Source organism: Bidens hawaiensis, unplaced genomic scaffold (genome assembly GCF_021521415.1).
Source record: "Bidens hawaiensis isolate Kalapana, Puna unplaced genomic scaffold, B.hawaiensis_p1.1 tig00038558_1, whole genome shotgun sequence".
Classification (NCBI taxonomy): Eukaryota; Viridiplantae; Streptophyta; class Magnoliopsida; order Asterales; family Asteraceae; genus Bidens; species Bidens hawaiensis.
Window position 1 is genome coordinate 37857 of NW_027505557.1, and position 7144 is coordinate 45000.

The 7144-nt window shown below is 30.5% G+C and overlaps 1 long non-coding RNA gene across 1 annotated transcript; it reads left to right on the forward strand.

The window, feature by feature from the left end:
• Positions 1 to 933: 933 nt before the first annotated feature.
• LOC143613937 (uncharacterized) lies at positions 934 to 2597 on the forward strand. Its single transcript, XR_013150209.1, has 3 exons — positions 934 to 1071; positions 1264 to 1415; positions 1708 to 2597. It is a non-coding gene; the product is annotated as an uncharacterized LOC143613937 (long non-coding RNA).
• Positions 2598 to 7144: the final 4547 nt, after the last annotated feature.

The following is a 7144-nucleotide window of genomic DNA, read 5'->3' on the forward strand; positions in this document are numbered from 1 at the left end:
TGTTTATACTCACATATAACAGTTTTGCCTATTTTTATTCACTTATATCATTATATAGTATTACCACTTTTGTTTGTGTCAAAACTGGTGATCTACTCACTCAACATGTGTTGTTGACAAACATATATTTTGTACGCATTTGCAGGTTATATATTTGGATTGCTTATTGAACTGATGCTCACATAGAGATGACTGTAACATATACAAGAATAGTTGGCTTTATATTTGTAATTTTCTTTATTTTTGTTGTATATGAATGTTGTTTGATAATAAACAAATTAATTAGATATTGTCGCTTATAATTTCATGATAGTAACCTTGTGAGCTTTGACAATCAGTTCACGCCTTGGCATTTCCGCCATAGGTTGGGGTGTGACATCTTTTATCTTAATTTAACATATGTGTATAAAGAATTTGGTGTATATAACTAAAAAATACGTATTATACTTTGCTAAACCGATATTTTTTTAATTTTTTATGTTACCGGGATGAAAAATTAAATATTTTTTGGTTTTTTTAATTTTTTTCGCGTTTTTTTTGTTTTATAAATATTTTTTTATCTTTTTTAAAGAATTTTTTTGTGGTTGAAAATGGTTCTCACATGATCTTAATCCTATATCTATACTTCTAAATAAATAAAAGTTTACTTATGCCACGTGGCATCTTCTTACCACATCCTTCCTCATCAATTCCGGCCTCCCATAACACACCTTTTCCAAACTGGGTTTTATCCTTATTCTATTCATCTAATAACCAAATAACAACATTCATCTTTTAGATAAACCCTAAATCTATCTTTCCCCTTTCCAATTGATTCAGTTTATCTACAGATCGACACTCAAAATCGACATATCTTCTAGATCCGACAATCCTTATCACACTGTCTTATCATCATCTTCATCATCATCCATGTCTCATCATTATGCCTTATTCCATGTCTCATCGTTACCGTCTCCCACCATAGTCCATTTAGAAACCCATTTCATATACCCGGCCTGATTCATCTCTACTAACCGATCCGCTGTTGATTAGCCGTCTATCATACAAACCCTAATCATCTCTGCCGCTTAGGTACACAGTTCGTTCTTAATTGCTTATTTCTATGTCGATAATTGTTGATTGATAATGATAGGTAGTAGCTTATTATCGATTAATGTTTGTTTATAATTTAACTTCTGTTAAAGTATTCATGGATTTTAGTATAGTTTAAGTTTGTTAACATATTATCTGGTCTTTGGTGGCGTGTTTTGATTTGTAATGCAGATGAAAAAGTCTTTGATGCATCGCAATATGCGTTTTTCGATCAAGATATTTTGGATAAGGCTGATTTTGGTTGTTTGGAAGTTGAAGAAGAGGATAAGCCTCTGAATGGACCTGGTGGTGATTATGAATACCGTTTGTTTGATAGAGACGAGGTATGTTTGTTATTTTTTCTTACAAGTTGACTTATGGTATTCTGTTTACTTATTTTATGCATCCGGGACTGAAGTTTCATGGTTTATAGTTGTGATTGTGAATAGTTCATTTGGTGTTGTCATATCTTTTGTTATTTTAGGCCGGTTATGCCATGTTGACTTCTAAAGTTGCCTTTTAACCATGTTTATATGTTTACTGTTTGTTTACTTTTATTAATGCATATTTCTTAATGCATTTCAATTTGCTTTTGTTTAATCTGAATCTGTTTTCATTTTCTACACCAAGAATCAGGGGTTGGGTCTCTATCAGAATTAGATGATCTATCTACTATATTTTCAAATGTCAGCTTTCTTCAACCACATTGCTTTTATTATTTCAGTTAAACTTTAAATCCAGTAAATTGGTTGCATACGGAATGCAACCAGTAATTTTTAATGTGATTCCAAACCTGTCGGGTTGGTCTGCGCCATCAGCATTTTTTCCGTTCTATCTCGGTAACCTTTACAAATACTTTTTGTATCAGTATCAAGTATTAAAATAAGTTTTTAAAAGCTATATTCTTATTAACAAATCATGATTTCTCCTTTAGCATGCATAATTTTACTCTTTAACTTTTAAATGTTCAAGAATTTTAAAGTTTTAACAAAGTTGTTATTAATTAGTTGTTTTGAGTCAATGACATTTATGACAATTGAACAAACTAGCCAAGATACATCCCGAACATACTAGAAGGTCGATCAAATTACTGTTACATTAGCTTCATTATCTCCCGTTAATATAGCTTTTGAGTTGTGACATAATAATTTTTATTGATAAATATAGTTTACAATAGAAAGTTATACATGCATAGTATTTATATTAATGTAGTTTATATCTTTATTTTCCCTTCGTACCGTTCTTATGCTCTTTTTCATTGACATATTCACAGGTCATTGAGTTTTGTATATCCTGCTGACACAACATATGGCACTCCATGTGGACTACTTAACCATCTAACGGCCACATGTTGTAAGTCTTTAGAAAACATTTTTATATGTTTTTATGTTATAACTTAACTTGGTAGTAAGATGATTTACAAATTGGTTACATGTATCACTTTCTATTGTGATTTAAAAATAAAACTTTGAAATTTCTTGAAACTAATTATGGATGGTCAACCATGTATGCTTTAAACATCATAATTGCTATTTCAAACAGGTACATTATAAGTTTGGAATGTATTATAAGTTGTATATTATTCATTTAATTTAATCCAAATGGATTCATTTTGATTTTATTTGACTTTAACTAAGGAAGTTGTTTTAAATTGATTCCCATTACAAAAAACAACAATGTATATTTGTAAACTTTTAAATTAAATGGTGTCAAAACAGAGGTCTACGACAAAAGTTGGTGTTATGAGCTTTGGCTCATTAAGAATAAGGTCATTCTTCTTAAAATTATTTTCTATTTAGTATTAAATCACATATTTTACCATGTAATAATATCAAAATAATGAACACTCTTCTCCTACATAATCGTTATAGATAGGCTCGACATTAGCTACTACGACCTTTTTACGCATCATAAAGCTTTATACAGACAAATGAAGAAAAGATGATACAATGATTTGGATATAGTTTCTTCAATGGGTACTTCTGTCTTTGTTTAGGGAACAGCAACCATGTTGTATTGTATAACACTGGATAACGAGGTAAGCAAATCATAAGTGCAACCTATTTTAGCCATTATTTTTTCTCTTAATTGAAATAGGTAGCCTCTATGCCAAAATGGATGTGACGTTGCTGCTGTCAATGAAATTGGAATGTTCCTTTCGTATATGTAATGATTATGTATTAATGAATTATACAACTAAACTTAGTGCTTTGTCATATGACTTAGCTGAGGGGTGTGGGGGGCGCGAGAGGGGGCGCGAGTGGGGGCTCGCCCTGGTGTGGAGGGGCGCGAGCGGATTTTTTTAACATTCCCAACGGCTATATTTAACATTCCCAAGCTCTCTTCACGCTATTCCCAGCCGCGAGGCCTCTTGCGCCTGCCTTGAAAGCCGTGCTCGCGCCCCTCTCGCGCCTCGGTGGTGTGGTGCTCGCGCCCCGGGGCGCGAGCGGATGGCCTCACACGCCCTTTCTCGCGCTCCACACCCCTCAGCCTTATAAATATATTTTGTTAGTGACATTATATCTTTTAGTTAAAAAAATTATTTGACTTATGTACCTGCCTTTTTGGTTGAAATTGGGAACAAGAGTTGAGATGAATTTTTAGTCTTTGTCCATATATATTTTCAGTTTCTTTATTTGGTTTTAAAGATAAAAATTTCTATATTTTTTAAACTACTATACAAATACTTTTCTTGCCTAGGTTAGAACCCGTAATGAATTTATATAGTATTTCTACTTTGGAAGTTGATGTTAATGGTATCAAAATTTCTATTTCTACAGCCAAAGATAAGTTCATTTTTCACAAACTTCACATTGTAGTGAACTATGTTGTGTTTTGTTATATAGTTGACACCCAAATTCATTTACCCTGACTTTTTATTATTGATATTTTGAATGTTTTGAACTTATAAAATTAAATTTGTTAAACCCGTATTGTACACGGGTACCTAACCTAGTATATATATATATATATATATATATATATATATATATATATATGGATTTTTAAGATGATGAATTTAACATAAATGATTGGTTGATTAAAACATTCAAGTAAAAAAAAGGTGTAAATGGATACTCTTTTAAACTAACCCGTGGACCGAACTCATTCTAATCATAGTATGTTTTGACCTGAACCATGATTGATCCTTTAATCGGTTAAGAAACTCGTTCGTTTAAATTAACAAAAAACACTGACAATACATAAATAGTGAATTTATCTATTACGGGTTTGAAAGAAAAATCTTGTAATTTAGTAAACAATCATATATATTTCATAAGTTAAAGCTTATTGATTTTTTTTTTAATTTTAACTTAAACTCACTCTTCATCCAATCATATCATTTCTCACAAAACATTAATATTAATTAACTAATATAATACATTTTAAACATTAAATTTTGGAATAATTATTCAAAATTATCGTGAAAATTGATTATTTATAAAAACATAATATTAATAACTAATACAATATATTAACTAATACAATATATTATGTAAAACAAAATAATATATTTATATGGTATTAATTTTTTAAATTAGTAAATAACTATTAAAAAGAGAAAATGATATTTAAAAAGAAAATGAAATATAAAACTATTAATAAGAAAGAAAAATGTATTTAATATGAAATTACTCTATTGTAATGATATGTGGCATTTAAAAACATTTTATTTATTATATAGTATAGATTCATAAAACAAGGACTAACAATTAACTTGATTAAAATTTAGTTACACTTTAGTGTGGTCGTCAATTGTTCTGTCAAACGCAACTAATGTTAATAAGGCATCCGTAATACAAATGTGATTGTGGTGTTCGATGGTAGTTGCGGCAGTTGTGGTAGTGGCGGTTGTAAGTTGTGGTAGTCGGTTGTGGTGGTGGTGTGGAAGCCGGAGGTGGCGGCGCATCTGCTTGTGATGGTGGCAGCAGCCAGTGGTGGTCAGTGGTGATGGTAGTGGCGGACGGTTCCATGGAGGTGGTGGTCGTGGTGGTGGTGGCTGGTGGTGATAGCATGTGGTGATTATCATGTGGTGGCTGGTGGTGGTGGTGGTAGTGGTAGTGATGGTAACCAGAGGTAATTGTGGCCAATGGCGGTGATGAACAAGAAAATTGGAATAAAAACTAACAAAAAAAAGTTTTAAAAAAATGAGAGAATGAATGAAATTCCGTCTTTAGACTTTAGAGAAAATGTGATTTCTTGTAGAATAGATTATTGCATTTCATTGTCTAACAAAACATATTCTTTTCCATTTTCTTGTAATGATCTATTACATTACACAATTTACACCTATGATTTCTGCATATCAAACACGAGCTTAATCTTCAAGCATATATCAGTTTTGCATTTACTGTCCATATTATACTTTGATGATTCAAACCAAATATTGATATTTAATGAACAATTGCGGCATGTATTGGTTTCCCATTGTATTCATCAACACATCTTTGATGTCCTGATTCATATAATTGATAATTTGATGACATAATCTTTTAATATATCTTGATATTAAAAAAATAAGTATACTTAATCAATGATATGTTGAGAGTTGTATGTAGGGGTGTTCAAAGTGAGATATCCGAATTTTTGGATAGTGGATCACTATTCAAATCTGAATTCAAAATTTCAGATTTTTTATCCGAAATTTCAGATATTCGATCAGATAGCGAACCAGATATTCAAAAATCTAAAAAAAAAACAAAAAATTGTAATTATACAAAAAGTTTAAGAACTACTTATAAAAATTTTGGGATTTCCGAAAATTTTATCGAAATATCGAAAAAGTTGTTCGAAGTATCCGAAAATTATCCGAAGTATCCGAAAATTAACCAAAATATCAAAACGTTATTGGAAATTTATATACAATATTTATTATTTAGTTAAAAAATATTTCGGATAGTTCGGGAATCTGAACTATCCGAAAATTTTCAAAATCACTATCTGAATCCGAAATTCGGATTCGGATTTTTTAACACTGCTACTAGTATGTGGCATGTAATTATCTTTTATTAAGCAATTTATACCACATATTACCTGTTTATTTATTTTTTTGAACGACAAATTTATGTTGAGAGAAACCTGAACCTCTCAACCCTTTGGTGTATTTAATTATAGATGTTGTCTTTGCCAATGAGACACCAATCCCATTACTTACTGCCTATTTATTACATTACAAAAATTAGGGATTCATAATTATAGATTAAACCGTTCATACCGACTTTAGCCCAGCAATTTTGATTAGATTACATGGTGTATTTTTATTTTCTAGTAGTGTGTTTTCGTTGTAGCGCCTTTTTACAATTCTGTTTTAACAAACTTCCGTTGTTAAATAAAAAAGCTAATTTTGTTTGCTATGGTTTAATGCTATAGATTTTAGTAAATAGACTTGTACAAGTTTCTATCAATATTAAAACTTAACATGAAGCATCAAAAATGAACTTTACAAATCAATAAAGTTATATGCGTGAGATTATATCTTATATAAGTAACTACCCATAACTAATAACGAGTTGAATTCGTCCACTATAAGCATATAAAACTAACTGATTCGATTTGGCTTCTAGCTACACATAATCATGTCCTAAGAAATGAAGAAAGATCAAGATAATCAAATAACAAAGATTTTGTTTTACCCATATCTAAAAACTTTAAAAATCAATATGGGTATGATAAGTTGTACGTTAAAATGTATCTAATGATTTCACCTCTGTAGAAGTGACTAGATTTTGTGATGTCCACATGGAATTTCCAATATTATTACTATTAATCATGAAAAGCATAAACCCCAATATACCCCTTTCATATGCAAATCAATCCACAGCTTTCTTGGATGGAGGGAGAGACACTCTCAAAGAAAGAGAAAGGAGTCATCTCTAAAGTATAGATGAAATCTTTAAGGTAACAAATGGTAAATTATTTCACTTTTAATGACACAAAGTTATATCTCTAAATCATATGTTAATTGAAAATTTAAACAACTAACTATTCATAGAATCATAGTTCTTGAGATTTTACAAATATGAAGTCATGAAAAGAGTGAAACTTGAATTCTGATAATACAAAACAATACAAA